The sequence below is a fragment of the Coregonus clupeaformis genome, chromosome 5, assembly GCF_020615455.1.
Source record: "Coregonus clupeaformis isolate EN_2021a chromosome 5, ASM2061545v1, whole genome shotgun sequence".
Taxonomy (NCBI): domain Eukaryota; kingdom Metazoa; phylum Chordata; class Actinopteri; order Salmoniformes; family Salmonidae; genus Coregonus; species Coregonus clupeaformis.
Window position 1 is genome coordinate 46,719,329 of NC_059196.1, and position 17,010 is coordinate 46,736,338.

The window sequence follows — 17,010 nt, forward strand, 5'->3', positions numbered from 1 at the left end:
CGTCTTGTACATATGGAAATACTAGTGTTTTGTACATCAAGCTGCCACAAGCCACAGAATCAGGACATACTGTAGTCTCCTGCCCCTGTAGAGCCGTTCCGTCTCAGACAAGGCTTACTTGTCCAAGGTGTACTTCATGAAACATTAATTCTCATAAACATGCCATTATATGTCACTAATAAACTCAGGTTGAAGCAATAAACGTTTTGTTAATATAACACTTGTGGTAGCAATAACAAATGTACAAAGTAGCTAATAATGCTTCTATCATGTTTCCATTCTGCCCATCAGGCAGAAGGTGACTGCTGGGGAGGTGGAAGAATCCTCTGGCTCTGACTCACCCAGTGAATGCTGAAGTGAGGCTGAGCATCTGAAGCTTGGACAGCATTCTCACTAGGGTTGCAAAAATTCTGGTAACTGGGATTTCTGGAAAGTGGGAAAATTACAGAATTTTGCAACCCAAAATTAACTATATAAACTGTAATATCAAAGTACCAGAATCTCGTCCAAGCTGCAATTCCAGATTACAAATTTCTTCTACAGGCGGGGTTCAATTCCCGGTCCCGCCACTACAACTTGCTGTGTTGCCCTCTTGTTTGTCTTATTTTAAAATCTATCTTCTGAATAAACGTTATGAAAGAAAAGTGGAATTCCAGTCTCCTTTGACAAAAATGTTAACTGGATGTGTCCATATCCATGTTTTGTAAGAGCGTTCCCAATGTACGGAAACGATGTTATCACAGCTGATGTCTTTGAATAAAAGTATTAAATGGATGGCAATCTTTGCAGGTTTTGTCTCTCCATGTCCTGCCAATCTAATCGCCATTCATTCCCATTCATTTAAACTATTGTGATTGATAATTACACACACAATTGACCATTGACCAGAAACAACAACTGCTTTCTTGGGAATATAGGGAGAGATCCTAGATAGGTATTGTTAATTTGGTGTTGGAGAGGAAATTCCCTCAAGACATTGATAGCTGAATGAAACACCACTGTTGTTTAAGCCCCACACATTCTCACTAAGTATGCCAACACAACACAACATTTACATTTTAGTAATTTAGCAGATGCTCTTATCCAGAGCGACTTACAGCTAGTGAGTGCATACATTTTTCATACTGGTCCCCAGTTAAAATTGAACCCACAACCCTGGCATTACCAGCGCCATGCTCTACCAACTGAGCTACACAACAACCGCCCAACAACACAAGACTGGCATGATAGAGGCCTGGTTGATGAGGGTAACAACTTTACCAGAACATTCAGATAGATATAAATGTATTGTATAGATAAGACAATTCCTCAGTTATATCGAGAAGAGTATTAAAATGTCAGGTGGACCCTTGCAGCGAAGAACCATATATACTGTATGTCGCGTTTACAAAAATTCTGAAACAAATATTTATCCCTTTTTTTGAATGTGTATATCACATCAAAGCGCCCGTTATTGAAAGATCATGTCTACACACCAGTGGCGTAGGCTGGTGTTGATTGCAGGGCCAGCAAAAATGTGGGTGGGTCACAATTTGGTCACTCAAATCATCATTCAATTATCATAAAAGCCTACCCCTATGACCTACTGTAGTCGATCACACACAATAACCACATCCAACATGTGATTTTGCATTACAGACCAAATAGTCTTATAGGCCTATGTAAATCCACTGACTATTTGCATTTGCCTCTCGATCACATAGACCCACACATAATAAATCAACAGCTTTTAATTAATAGACTGTGAGACTAGAACATAATTCCCTGATACAGCAGTAATAATCACAATAGGTACTTTGCTGGCTTAGCGACCAGGAATAGTAGCTAAGTAGGTGGGCAGGCTCAGCGCCCAGGAGATAGTGGGCTAAGCTAGGCTGTAGACTAGGCTCAGCGACTCCAGGAGATAGTAGGCTAAGCTAGGCTAGACTAGGCTCAGCGACCAGGAAATAAAGTACAGGCTGGATAGGGCTAGGCTCAGCGACCAGGAGATAGTAGGCTGGGCTAGGAGGCCCACAAATGTAACCATTTAACATTAGGAGAGCAGAGAGCGTCATATTGACTCAAAGCAAATACCGTTTTTTAATCACTCTGCCAATTTTTAAAGTCCTGGATTTTTTCCTAAATAAGTCTATCTAACACACACTCGTTGTTAGTATCTTAATATCTAAGCAGAATTTGTGTTATAAGCAGTTTTAAGGGGACTATGTAGCTCAAAGCATGAGATGAGCTATACAACAGCAAAATAAATTCCCTGCCCCATGGCAAAAAGTGTTGAATTGCAGGAAATTAGCTCTAAAACTGCAACATTTTCTCTTAGCCTCATGACAAAAGTGTAAGTGATTTCAACTGAATAGGACGCAACTGCAGACAAGTACACCAAGCCAGAGAAGGTTTAACAGGTTTATTTACAATGTTCAAAAAGGTCCAGGTTTCCAATAATATGAGAAGAGCAAGTCCAGGTTACAGGGAGGTAACAGATCCAGGTCAGGGCAGGTGTGTGGTACCTGTAGTGTGCGGGTGTCCGTGGTGAGTTCCAAAAGGGAGGTCCGGTAGTGGAGCAGGATGGTGGTGGCAGGAGGTGAGGCGGAGGCAGAAGTCAGGTTCCCATAATCTGTGGCACAGGAGAAAAGTAAATAGAACAGGCCAAAAAACACAAAAGCCGAAAACAAACAGGTTGGTCGGCAGCGAGACTAACATGGTCGTCTTGACTATGATCTGACGATGAGTGGAAAGTTTGACCGGGTCTTAAAGGCTGAGGTGATTATGGTGAATGAGCTGCAGCTGGAACCCTGACTCCCGCTCACCAGACTTCACTCCTGCAATCAAGGACAGACAGAGAGGGAGAGCAGAAAGGGAGCTTCCACCCTAGCAAGCTTAGTAGGCCCTAACAAAAATGTGTAGAATAGCATTATAAAATGGCAAAAAAATCTCTGCACCATGGCAAAATATGTTGAAATGCGGGAAGTTAGCCCAGAGTCCCAAATGCAGTAGTTAGGCCCTGAGGATTCAGGTAACACTTTATAATAACTTTTATGAATAAACCATGTATAAATAGGATTATAAGTGTAACAGTGGGATATTCACATTTGCAGTGGAATATCTAAAGTGTGAGTTTCACGTGTGTATACATTTGCAGTTTTAGTGATTTTACAGGCTTTAGGGTCTGTCTTATCATTGCTACAGTCAAGCTTACTGTTTTGTGTGGTTTCATTTTATTATTTTTTTTAAAATCATTACAATAAGGTCATTTTAAGAAAAGTCCAAATAAATGTGATATTGGAACCTTGTTTTTTTGAGGGGGTCATTCAACTGACATCTGCTCGGGGTCACCTTACGTTTCAGATCTCCCCTTGGCTCTTTGTATCAACACAAGGGGTGGTGTAGTATAGCAGCATCTAGTGGGCGTTGATACATGGAGTTACAATTAATAAGGAATCTATAACATTGATAATAATGTATAAAGCATGTGTAAACGTTGATAATAATCTATAAAGAATTTATAAACTATGATCAGATTTTTTTCATGGCTTATTTATGACCATTTTTATAAGTGTAAGCAAATATAGCAGCTCGTATCCTGTCCCAATCCCCCACTAAAGTTAGAACAGATATTTTTCAAATTGTATTAACATATTTAAAATAACTGTACTTATACATATGCTCAGTATACTTGGAGGTCAAAACAGAAGTGCAACGTCAGTTCTCTGTTATTAAGTTTATTAATTCGGTAGCCATTGTAAAAAACAAGACACACAAAACTTGAAAAAACCATACATGCACATGAGTAAAATCATTGAAGATAACACACAATAAAGTCTGGGACTTATTTCCGTTGTGGTCACTCTTGAGACAAGATGGCTTAGGCAAGATCGAACACTGTTGAACACAGTATGGCAGCAAAATAATAAAACATAAAAACAAAGAAGAATCAACATCTATCTCATCATTGCAGTATACATCGTGGGGTACATTCATATGGGATTACTAGCGTAATCAAAATGGCATTGAATGAGGGCAGTGGCCTGCACTCTCATGGAGTCCTTATCAAACAGCTTGAACTTTCTGGCCAAGACTTGGTCCTGGCATTAACCCTACCTAGCACTTTGTGACCATGCTCCACATCCCCCAAAGCTTCCATCAAGATGCATCCCGAGGTGCCCAACAGGCGTTTTGGTAGTCGGCACCTCACCCCTAACTCCACTCTGATTTCAGAGGACCTACCCAATTTAGGTCTGGACCCAATAAGAATTGCCGCAGTTTTAAGTGCTTATTATCTGCAAGCCATTTGCTGATGTTAGTAAGCTCTGTGCTAAGTATGCTCTCCAACATATATTTTACTTTATGAGACACCAGATGTGTAGAGTCATCCGTCAAAGAACAAACATCTTTCATATCGTTTATTTACAGTAAAAACAGTAGTGGCCCAAGCCTTCCCTTACAACTTATTGGTTTTGCCCGAGACAGTGAACCATTAAACCTCTACCACTTGCTCCCTACCTGACAAGTAGAACTTCACCCAGCATAGAGGTGATGCTGCTTAACCCCAGTGCCTTCAGTTTGGAGATTAGGAGACAGTGGTTAACTGTATCCAAAGGCCTTCTGTGGGTCAAGCAGTACCATTCCACAAAGATTTCCCTCATCAATCTCTTTCCTGATAAAGTCAGTCACGTAAAGTAGACATGAATCAGTGGAGTATGTTTTTCTAAACCTGACTGAAAATCATCCATTAGACTTTGTTTGTTGGCATATTCATATATTTGCTCATGTACAACTCTCTCCAGGATCTTTGATGTTATACTGAGGATAATTCCCAGGGTCAGACTTTTCCCCCTTCTTATACAGAGTATAACTTTAGCTTGTTTCATGTCCTTGGAAAAGATGCCTTGTTCAAGAGAGAGATTAACGATATGCGTAATACAATGGGCAATTTGCTCATGCAGAATCTCTAAGAAACCGTGCAGGAGATTTTGTCCAGACCACTGTGGCTTTGGAGCATGCTGGCTACTTTGGCTGTTGCTACCTTTGCAAAAGAAAAAGAGTTTGGCTGAACCCCTAACTCGGCTTCAAACTATTGACTTGATTGTTTCCATACGAACTAGAACTGCTGGGCAGCTTGCTATACCAGCTTGCTAGCAACAGAAGTTCAAAAGAGCTTTTTCCATATCATCTCCCCCCTGATGTTCAGTCCAATACTGTATAGTTCGTTTTTGGTAGCACTACTACAGCCTGGTTCCTTAAAGGATTTCCAAAGCTTTTAGGGTCATTTTTGCTGTCAATGATTTTATCAGCAAAGTAACCCCTCTTAGCTTTCCCTCCTGCTCTGTCGCTTCATTTTCTGTGGCGTTTATATTGGAGAATATCAGGCTGCTCTTGAGAGTTCTTAAATTTCTTGAAGGCCTTATTCCTTGCTTGGATAGATTCTAGAATCCAGTGGTGGAAGTACTTAAGTAAAAATACGTTAAAGTACTACTTAAATAGTTTTTTTGGTATCTGTGCTTTACTTTCCTAGCTATATTTTTGACAACTTTTACTTTTACTTCACTACATTCCTAATGAAAATAATGTACTTTTTACTTGATACATTTTCCCTGACACCCAAAAGAACTCATTACATTTTGAGTCGCCTAGCAGGACAGGAAAATGGTCCAATTCACACACTTATCAAGAAAACATCCCTGGTCATCCCTACTGCCTTTGATCTGTGGACTCCACTAAACACAAATGCTTCGTTTGTAAATGATGTCTGCGTGTTGGAGTGTGCCCTTGGCTATCCGTAAATAACAAAAAACAAAATTTCTGGTTTGCTTAATATAAGCATTTTGAAATGATTTTTACTTTTACTTTTGATACTTAAGTATATTTAAAACCAAATACATTTAGACTTTTTACTCAAATAGTATTTTACTGGGTGACTTTCACTCTTATTGGTAATTTTCTATTAAGGAATCTTTACTTTTACTCAAGTATGACAATTAGGTACTTACCACACCACTGCTAGAATCTCATGATTAAACCAAGAGACTGAATCTCTGCTTTACTCTGACCTGTCTAATTGGAACCATCATTCACCAGATCAAAGGTATCTACATTTAAAGGCTTAGCAGTAGCTCGTGACACTATCCAAGACAGGTGACCAGTCAATTTAACCCACTTGCTCCCTAAACATTTCAACACAGTATTTTTTGAGTGCTTTGATTCGAACAGTTTTGTGCCACTTAAATACTGTATATCTTTAAAAACCCCCTTGTGCAATATGTAATAAAATGATCACTGATTCCATAGACTATTACTCCAGTTCAATGAACAAGCTGCACATGCTTTCGTACGACAGTGAAGTTCACATATTGCATTGTGAAATTTCCCTGCCCATTCATTCACAAACCCACAAGTATGTCAGTAAGATGTTTCACATTTTCAGTAAGATGTTCAAGACTAACACAAGCCACAATGGCTGCGGATTGACTGTGGATTGAACCATACGGTGGGACATTTTTAAACAAACAAACTTATTATACAATATTTCTAACTATTTTTCAGTGTGTGTGTATAACCAAAAAGGATGAGTCATTAGTCATAACATATAATTTAAAAAACTAAGGGGGAACATTTGGTCTCATACTTTACAAACGACATGACATTCTATTATCACAATACAGCCGCAGACTCACCTAGGTGGCATTTACCTGTAATACTGTACACCCATCCCAGACAACCTAAGAGCTGCATGACACCATTCCCATCCAACCACAATGGAGACGTGTCATAGCTAAGCATGGGTCCTGTGAACATGTGCAGACTTGTATGGCATGTGAAAGTAAATAGGCAGTTTAAGGTTTAACAATGTCACAAGTCTGTTCACAATCTCTTTAGGAATCATTAAGTATGCATTTACCCTGCTTAAGGGTGTACAGAAGGAGTACATTATTTGTTAAAACCACAACAATTGTGATAGTAAAAATAGTTTAATTTATACAGAAGCCATCTACAATCATATTATGTTGATTTACGTTCTTAGATTATTTACCCATATGGATTTCATGCTATACTTAGGTCATGGGCCTACAAGATTACAACCTGGTTGCTTAATCTGTTTGTGACCTTTCATGGTCCTACTGCGGTCACTAATGGTCACTTAGTAATATTTGGAACAATGGTCAATGGTCTTATGGACCAGGTATTGGAGTCTTTGAAGATTAAAACCACACAGTGCCTTTGGCTTCATTTTAATTAGGTCACTCCTGTTATTATGGCCAACAAGTGACCAACATGAAGATGTATTATTTCTGGGCTCTGTTCTAATTGGTTGCTTTAGAAGATCTAACGTCAATAAAAGGCTATGTTCAAATCTCAGAGGGCAACTGAGAATACTGCTTGGAGGACAGCACCTAAAGCAAAACAATTTTCACCACTTTAAGGTCTGTATTTTTGCCTTCATATTCAAACATTATATATGATTTGATAATTTTGTTAGCAGCAAATAATCTAGATAATGTATCTGGTACACTAGCCCAATATTGAGCAATACTAATCATGTTTGTGGTCTGTCTGTCAATATTCCAGATTGCAAAATGAAGCTTCTTCTTTTTGTAGCCTTCATGGCCACCATCTTCAATGTGAGTATATCACATGATCATCACACAACAATGTACAAAATCCAATGTTTGCATTCAAAATGACTCAGCCAATAATGACATTTCTTTTCTTTTCTCAATGATCTCTTTAGGTCAATGCTGGCAAGGTAAGATACTGGGCACTAAAAACATATTTATCCTTCACCAATCCAATGCTTTTAGGTTTGTGGGAAGTAGTGAATGAGTGCACACCTCAGGAAAAAGCTGTTGATAGAATTCAAGGTCATATCATATTTGCCTTTGTCGTTTCTCAGAAGCTGGGACTGCTGGCAGGTCTAAATGGTGGAGTGGTGTCTGGGGTTAACCCTGGACTGGTGGTGGGGCCCTGAACCCTGGCGTCCTCACTGGTGGCACTGGGTTGATTGGGCAGCCTCAGTTTGCCCAGGTCAGTCATCAATATCCCTGTTTTTCAGTTTCATTCTATTTCAACAAATGTGTTATACAGTAACTGTTCACTACAGGTGGATAAACAAATAATTAATAGTTTTTAAACTACTTAGCACCTTTTTTAAAACAATATCAACAGTTTATGCAACAGACAGTCAATTGTGTATTAGGGAGAGATGGTGTGGGAGGGAAAACTATATATTTATCTAAGTGCTGAATAATTTGGCACAACTTTCTCTCCTCACGCATACAGATGGTTCCAGGTGTCCCCACGTATGTCATGCAGCCCCAAGCTGTCCCTGCTGGTCCCTATGGTTTCCCCAATGTCGGGATGCAGCAGCCACAACCGTTCCCTTACTTCCCTGGGCAGTACCAGTATCCTGGCCCACCATCTAATGGGGTATGACTCTAAATAAATACACTTCGATACTTCTTATTCTGCTACATATGTGCTTATATTTTACGAGTTCTAAACATGGGAAATACATTGGACACATTTTTGTTCTGGGGTACAACTTTGGAAAACTGCACATGTTTATATTGCACATTCTGCGTTTGTCTTTTGGTGTTATTAGGGTATTATATGAGAAGAAACAATGGGAAATGCTATGCAGTAATTAAAATGTTAATTCTCATGAACAGCTGCCTTACTACATAGGTGTCCCTCAAATGGCAGGAATGAATCCTCCACAACAGCAAGTCATGGTATTGTCAACTCTATGTACTCAAACTTATGTTGCGTTCACTTGATGTCGGAAATCGGAACGCTGAAATTTCCGACTTGCTAACCTAGGCGGAAGAGTCAGAATGCGAGTCTCCTACATGGGAGGTATCAGAATTAACCAATAGGAAGCTCTAGGCAAATAAGGTATGTTAAATTTAACTCGTAGATCCCAAGGATCTGACATGAATGCGCATTATCACCAGAGGGAGAGAGTGTATTACATACATTTACATTTCAGTCATTTAGCAGCGCTCTTATCCAGAGCGACTTACAGTTAGTGAGTGCATACATTTTCATACTGGTCCCCCCGTGGGAGTCGAACCCACAACCCTGGCATTGCAAGTGCCATGCTCTACGAACTGAGCAACACGGGACTACAGGAAAATATAGGCACTCACAAATCATGAATACATTTTTTTTATTTTGAGCATTCCATCATTACAATTTATAATAAATATATACTAATAACTCTTCCTTCTGGTTAGGGAGTCCGAAGGTGCAGGTGGGATTCCCATGATGCAACAGCAGCAGCCGCAGCAGGGTCCTCCACAAACAGAGGCCGTGAGAAGATTCAAGGTACAGTAATGGTCAACGACCGTACAGTACATGTGCCTCATGGTCAATAGTGTATCTCAATCTGTAATTAACTCTGTGGTAGGAAAGGAATCTAGCTAATGTGCATATGTTCATATGATTTTCACCTTTTAGCGCTTTCTGATGAGGAGGGCTCACACCATGAAACCTGATTTGGATATTCAGGTACAAAATGATGCACATTTAATCTGATACATGCAGTAGTTGAAATGCTTAAGTACTGATTATGAAGGTGTTATGTATGGGTTATGAATGTGTTATGAATTTATGAAGGTGGTACCCTTCAAATAAATTGTTATCAGAAGGGTTTTAATGATTTGTATTTATACATGTTGGCTATCCTTTCTCATTCAGATTTCGACTGAGACAACTCCATCCCCAACTACTTGTTAAGACAATATTCAAGTTTAGAGTGGACAAATTGGAGAGGAACAAGGTATACATCAAAATCAAACAGTCTACTTACATATGTGGTACTGTACAATGTCCCATTATTGAAAAAAAAAAGCAAGATGTATCTTGGGTCATTTATTTACAGGTGTCTACTGTAGAAGATGGACGCAGGGGAATTTCACAAAATCGTCCACAACACTATAAGTTAATCATATCAGATACCCTAGCGGTATAACCGAAAGGTTGCTGATTCAAATCCCTGAGCCATCTAGGTGAAAAATCTGTTGATGTGCCTTTGAGCAAGGTACTTAACCCTAATTGCTCTGGATAAGAGTGTCTGCTAAATGCCTAAAATTTAAACGATAACATTGAATACATGTAGATCTTATTTGACATTTCTTGTATGTTTCTTCTTGAAATTTCAATAAACATGACTATTAGCCTTCATAAAAGTTGTTTGTTTGGTTGGTTTGAAATGGCTTTCCACTCCATGAAGTGGGTTGATTTTTGTGCCTTCTATGTGTATCATGCAAATGTATGGCATGTTGCCCCGATTTCTAGAATTTAACTTTGGCTTATATTGCCATCTATTGGCAGAATGAAATTAATTTGAGTAACAAAAATATTATGGCCCAGTTTAACGGACTCAGATTAAGCTTAGTCCATAAGAAGCACTTTCAATGAGCATGCATTTTAGTCCAGGACTAGCTTGAATTTCTGTCCAGGAAACCAGCCCTTTAGAATTGGTGAGGACTTAAGAAAGTCAAGACACGGTTGGTGAAGAAGCACATAGACAGGCTACAAGTGACTGCAGGGCTCTATGAAGAACAGACCCGGCGCCATGAAAAAAGTGACTAAGGGGGCAGTTGAAATCGGTGAGGAGGCACAATTTTGGGGGATTCTTGCATTGGAATTATATTGAATTCTGCTTATATCACGCTATACCACAATAAACATAAAGTTCAAATGCCAAGACTCCGAGACCATTGATTGAGTGCTTTTGAAGTGACACTGTATCAGCTGCACTGTATCAGCACAATTGGTAATGAATATAGGCTACAAGATAGAAAGGGTAATTCACCTATTACAAACAACCTATGTGAATGCAGCCATACACACAGTTGTCTTAACAAAATAATGCAAACTAAATGCTGAACGTAGTAGCCTAGTTATTCATGCATGCAAACAAAAATACTTAATAGCAGTTTGGCTTAGAATACCGACACAACTGCGAATGCGAATGAATGAATGCGAACAGCACAAAATAGCGGTACTAAGTAGGCCTAGTAAACAAAATATCAGATCGATAAAGGCATGACAAAATCTATATTTATGCTAGTTACATTAACAGTAAACTAACACAGTAAACAAAAGGCTAATGGAGATCCAAATATAGACTACAGCCTACTACAGTGAGATGCAGCCATGCACAGCTGTCTTGCCTAACAAAAAGGGCTATAGGCCCGCGTCTAACATAGAAAACAATGGCGCTCATGAGTACAGCAACACGTTGTGATATAGCACAATACACTTATGTGAATCAAATTCAACCCACGTAGTCAATTAGGCAATGCCAGCCTACCATAAACACATTTCCAATACACACAGTTCCATTTACAACCACAAAAACCAAGAAAACCATAATAGAATGTATCTATTTCTATGATCAAACATACCGATATGTAACTATACCCAGGGGCATCCTTTGGGTTCTTGCATTGGAATTATATTGAATTCTGCAGTAACCCAGTATTCCAGCCACTCTTCCTATGAACCAGATGCTATTAAATGAATGTTTTTGGACAGAAAACCTGCGACTAGGGTAGTATTCTAGATTAACCTGGGCTGGCTCCTCTGTTCCAAGATCGCCAGGAACAGTCGGAGGTGGAGGGGGCTGTATCCTGCCAATATCCTGGCAGTGCTTGTGGAAGGGTGGGTAGGCTCTGCACGCGAAGCCAGCTGGAGCTCGGCAGCATCATCGCTGCTGGGCTTGGCGGTGGCCTCGGTGGTTTGATGCTGCAGCTGCTGCTGCTCATCACTCTCCTTCTCCTTTTGGCTTTGTTTGGGTACTTTGGCAAAGCCAATTACTGATATCCATCGTGGCAGTGGCATATTAGCTGGTTCGAGCTAGCTAAATAGGCTAAGATTAATAACAATAACACTTTTTACAGCTAGCTAAGCAGCTACAGTGGGGGAAAAAAGTATTTAGTCAGCCACCAATTGTGCAAGTTCTCCCACTTAAAAAGATGAGAGAGGCCTGTAATTTTCATCATAGGTACACGTCAACTATGACAGACAAATTGAAGAAAAAAATTCCAGAAAATCACATTGTAGGATTTTTTATGAATTTATTTGCAAATGATGGTGGAAAATAAGTATATGGTCACCTACAAACAAGCAAGATTTCTGGCTCTCACAGACCTGTAACTTCTTCTTTAAGAGGCTCCTCTGTCCTCCACTCGTTACCTGTATTAATGGCACCTGTTTGAACTTGTTATCAGTATAAAGACACCTGTCCACAACCTCAAACAGTCACACTCCAAACTCCACTATGGCCAAGACCAAAGAGCTGTCAAAGGACACCAGAAACAAAATTGTAGACCTGCACCAGGCTGGGAAGACTGAATCTGCAATAGGTAAGCAGCTTGGTTTGAAGAAATCAACTGTGGAGCAATTATTTGGAAATGGAAGACATACAAGACCACTGATAATCTCCCTCGATCTGGGGCTCCACGCAAGATCTCACCCCGTCGGGTCAAAATGATCACAAGAACGGTGAGCAAAAATCCCAGAACCACACGGGGGGACCTAGTGAATGACCTGCAGAGAGCTGGGACCAAAGTAACAAAGCCTACCATCAGTAACAGGGTAACTACGCCGACAGGGACTATGCCGACAGGGACTCAAATCCTGCAGTGCCAGACGTGTCCCCCTGCTTAAGCCAGTACATGTCCAGGCCCGTCTGAAGTTTGCTAGAGTGCATTTGGATGATCCAGAAGAGGATTGGGAGAATGTCATATGGTCAGATGAAACCAAAACAAAACTTTTGGTAAAAACTCAACTCGTCGTGTTTGGAGGACAAAGAATGCTGAGTTGCATCCAAAGAACACCATACCTACTGTGAAGCATGGGGTGGAAACATCATGCTTTGGGGCTGTTTTTTCTGCAAAGGGACCAGGACGACTGATCCGTGTAAAGGAAAGAATGCATGGGGCCATGTATCATGAGATTTTGAGTGAAAACCTCCCTTCCATCAGCAAGGGCATTGAAGATGAAGCGTGGCTGGGTCTTTCAGCATGACAATGATCCCAAACACACCGCCCGGGCAACTGAAGGAGTGGCTTCGTAAGAAGCATTTCAAGGTCCTGGAGTGGCCTAGCCAGTCTCCAGATCTCAACCCCCATAAAAAATCTTTGGAGGGGAGTTGAAAGTCTGTGTTGCCCAGCGACAGCCCCAAAACATCACTGCTCTAGAGGAGATCTGCATGGAGGAATGGGCCCAAATACCAGCAACAGTGTGTGAAAACCTTGTGAAGACTTACAGAAAACATTTGACCTGTGTCATTGCCAACAAAGGGTATATAACAAAGTATTGAGAAACTTTTGTTATTGACCAAATACTTATTTTCCACCATAATTTGCAAATAAATTCATTAAAAATCCTACAATGTGATTTTCTGGAGAAAAAAAATCTCATTTTGTTTGTCATAGTTGACGTGTACCTATGATGAAAATTACAGGCCTCTCTCATCTTTTTAAGTGGCTTGCACAATTGGTGGCTGACTAAATACTTTTTTCCCCCACTGTAACTAAACTCTGTAGTGGTGGGGTTTGAGGCAAGGTTGAGTGAAGCAGCTTCAACGGTAAACTTGACCACGCCCTTATAAATCGAAATAAAATATTACAGGTGGAGGCGTACCACGTTATTCACTTAGCCTACCACAGATGAGAAGCGTTTTCCCCGCTGGAAACCCAAAGGAGTCACACCTAACGACCCCAGGGGCTTTCCATAGCCCCCCCACACACATCACGTGCTCTCTGTCCATTGTGCTGACACAGCACAGCGGAGATACACATTTTGCCACGACCTGTCTGTCACGCCCTGGCTCTGGGGACTCTAGTATGTTGAGCCAGGGTGTGAGTTTTCATTGTTTTTCGTTTCTAGTTGTTGTATTTCTATGTTGGCCAGAATGGTTTCTCAATCAGAGGCAACGAGTGTCAGCTGTTGCTGGTTGTCTCTGATTGGGAACCATATTTAGACAACCTGTTTTCCCCACAGTGGTTGTGGGATCTTGTTCCAGTGTGGTTTGTGTTAGACCGAGGGCGTCACGGTATCGTTTGTTGTTTTGTTCGTGTTATCATCATTATTTAATAAATATGTTCACTTTTCACGCTGCGCCTTGGTCCTCTGTACCCGACGATCGTGACAGAAGATCCCACCAACACTGGACCAAGCAGCGTGTCCAGGAGCCAGCGCCAGAGGTATCACTAAAGGACATCAACCTCTGCTGGGCCTGGCCCATGGGGAGAGAGACCCCCAGAAAATTTTTAGGGGGGCTCACGCCGTGGACGACGGGGGCAGCAGGAGGCCGCTATAGAGCTGTCCAGCAGGGTTGCAGAGGAGGCCGCCAGGTTAAGGGGCCACTGGTCACAGAGGAGAGGGAAAGTGTAGAGGCACGGCGGAGGTACTGGGGTGTGTTACCAGTCCGGTCTGGCCCGTTCTGATCCCTGCGTAGGGCCAGTGGTGTGTGTCCCCAGTACGGTCCGGCCTGTTCCTGTTCCTCGATCGAGCCTGTGGTGCTGCGTCGCCAGCCCGGCCCGGCCTGTTCCTGCTCACGCACCAAGCCTATGGTGCACATCGTCAGCCGGTCGGCCCGCTCCTGCTCCCCGCACCAAGTCAGGGGTGCGTTGGTCAGCCCGGCTCGGCCCGTTCCTGCTCCCCCACACCAAGCCAGTGGTGTGCGTTGTCAGTCCGGCACAGCCCGTGCCTGTTCAACCGGTGCCTGGTTCGGCACGGGTCAGCTGCTTCACGCCGGAGCTAGAGCAATCCGCTCCACCAGTGTGCAGTCCAGCTCCGGTCAGCAGGGCCAGACCGGACCAGGGGGTACGGGGGTTAGAGAGGGAGTGGGGATCATGCCCGGAGCCGGATCCGCCACCAAGGCGGAGTGCCCACCCGGTCCCTCCCCTGTGGTGTTTGGTTGGCGCGGTCGGAGTCCGCGCCTTTGGGGGGGTACTGTCACGCCCTGGCTCTGGGGACTCTAGTATGTTGAGCCAGGGTGTGAGTTTTCATTAGTTTTTCGTTTCTAGTTGTTGTATTTCTATGTTGGCCAGAATGGTTCTCAATCAGAGGCAACGAGTGTCAGCTGTTGCTGGTTGTCTCTGATTGGGAACCATATTTAGACAGCCTGTTTTCCCACAGTGGTTGTGGGATCTTGTTCCAGTGTGGTTTGTGTTAGACCGAGGACGTCACGTTATCGTTTGTTGTTTTGTTCGTGTTATCATCATTATTTAATAAATATGTTCACTTTTCACGCTGCGCCTCGGTCCTCTGTACCTGACGATCGTGACACTGTCACTCAATCATTTGAACTTGATATTTTTATATAGGGACATAGAACTAAAACTGAGGGGGCACAAGTTTCAACTGAGGGGCCTAAGCCCCCCTTTGACCCCTCGTGGAACCGGGCCTGATGAAGAACAAGGGCAAGGTTTCTACTGTAGATGGCACTTCTCACACTTCCTCAATCACTCTTAGAATATAATTATGTAATATAATATCATAAGACTTTGCAAATGTCTCTTTAAAAAGTAAAATCCTAACGTTAGGATCTAAAACCAGCAGCCCCCCTGTTTGCCAGTTCAGTAACCACAGGGATTTGAACCAGCAACCTTACAGCTACCTGCCTATAATACCTTATTTGCAGGACATAATCAACACTGAAAATGTCAATCAAAAGACTTCCATTTACAAATGTCAACCCCACACCAGTCCATTGACTAATCATCTGTCTGAAAACTCTTAACCACCTGCAGAAAACTCTCTTGCAATGACACATATTATAATCACAGGTCTCTATGAAAGGTTTACAAATAACGCAGACTCATGGTCATCATGGGTATTGAGTTCAAGCGTCTTTTGGCCAATATAGGGAAAGTGATGTATAACAGGAGATTATCTATATATTGTGAACATAGGGGCAGAATACCCTTTGAAATAATGGGAGAGGGGTTGACCGTTGTCCCCCTTTCATCCAACTAGTTTGTGTCATATAGAGTCAACATATTGGACAACAACATTAGAATTGGAGTATGACACCCCTGATAATGTCCAGCCATGAGATTCATTTTGACTTATGGTCAGTCCATAATGATACAGCTGCATATACCTGCACCGTAACTGTCTGAGTCTGAGAGTGATGTCATCTCAAGAGCCTGTGCGTCATATTGACCATAGTCTGTGTGTGTCTGGGACATGACAGCTCAAATGGAAGGATAGAGATAGTTTAAAAGTAGGAGAGACACAGTAGGCTGGACAGAGATATAAAGAACACACAGGAAAAAAGGAAGACGGACTGAAGCTGCATTCTCTGATAAGGTAATACTGTCATGGGCTATCACTTGCTTTTGTATCAACAAAAATACTTAAAAATAAGTATGTATCACATACAACATGCTCAAGATGGTAACATGTATTGAGATGTCAGATATAAACAATATTTTTTCTGTCTTCATTGTAGGATATTATGAAGCTGCAGACTGTAACTGTTTTGGTCTGCCTTTTTGGTGCTAGCCTTTCACTTCCTGTGAGTTTCACACGTTACTTGAATATTCCGTAATTTATACACTTTATACATTTATACACTTCAAAATGAAACATATCAAATTGCTTTTGTTGCTTTTTTAAAGATATATCAACAGCAAATTGGAATCCTCGCAAGTAACAGCAATGAGGTACATTGAATTATCCCATATGTTTTTGTCTGCAACTCTTGACATTGCATTTGTACTTCGTGATTTTTCCTTTTAATTTGATGTGTAGTAAAATACAATGCAATGTAGAGTAATTTTCTGACTGCCCACCCATCCTTTACAGATCCTGCGATTGAATGGACTGACCCTGTCAGGTGTAGGCTTTGGGCAAACACAAATGCAGGTACTGAACCAATCCAATCGAACTCAATCGAAATAGAAATCATTAGCCATGATAATGCTATAGACTGTGGTAAAGAAGATTGATATCATTAGCCGCATTTGCAGACAGCATAATAGTTAAAAATGGTCT

The 17,010-nt window shown here is 41.5% G+C and overlaps 1 long non-coding RNA gene across 1 annotated transcript; it reads left to right on the plus strand.

The window, feature by feature from the left end:
• Window positions 1–9,245: 9,245 nt before the first annotated feature.
• On the plus strand, window positions 9,246–9,989 carry LOC123485550. Its single transcript, XR_006659047.1, has 4 exons — window positions 9,246–9,318; window positions 9,451–9,501; window positions 9,691–9,772; window positions 9,875–9,989. It is a non-coding gene; the product is annotated as an uncharacterized LOC123485550 (long non-coding RNA).
• Window positions 9,990–17,010: the final 7,021 nt, after the last annotated feature.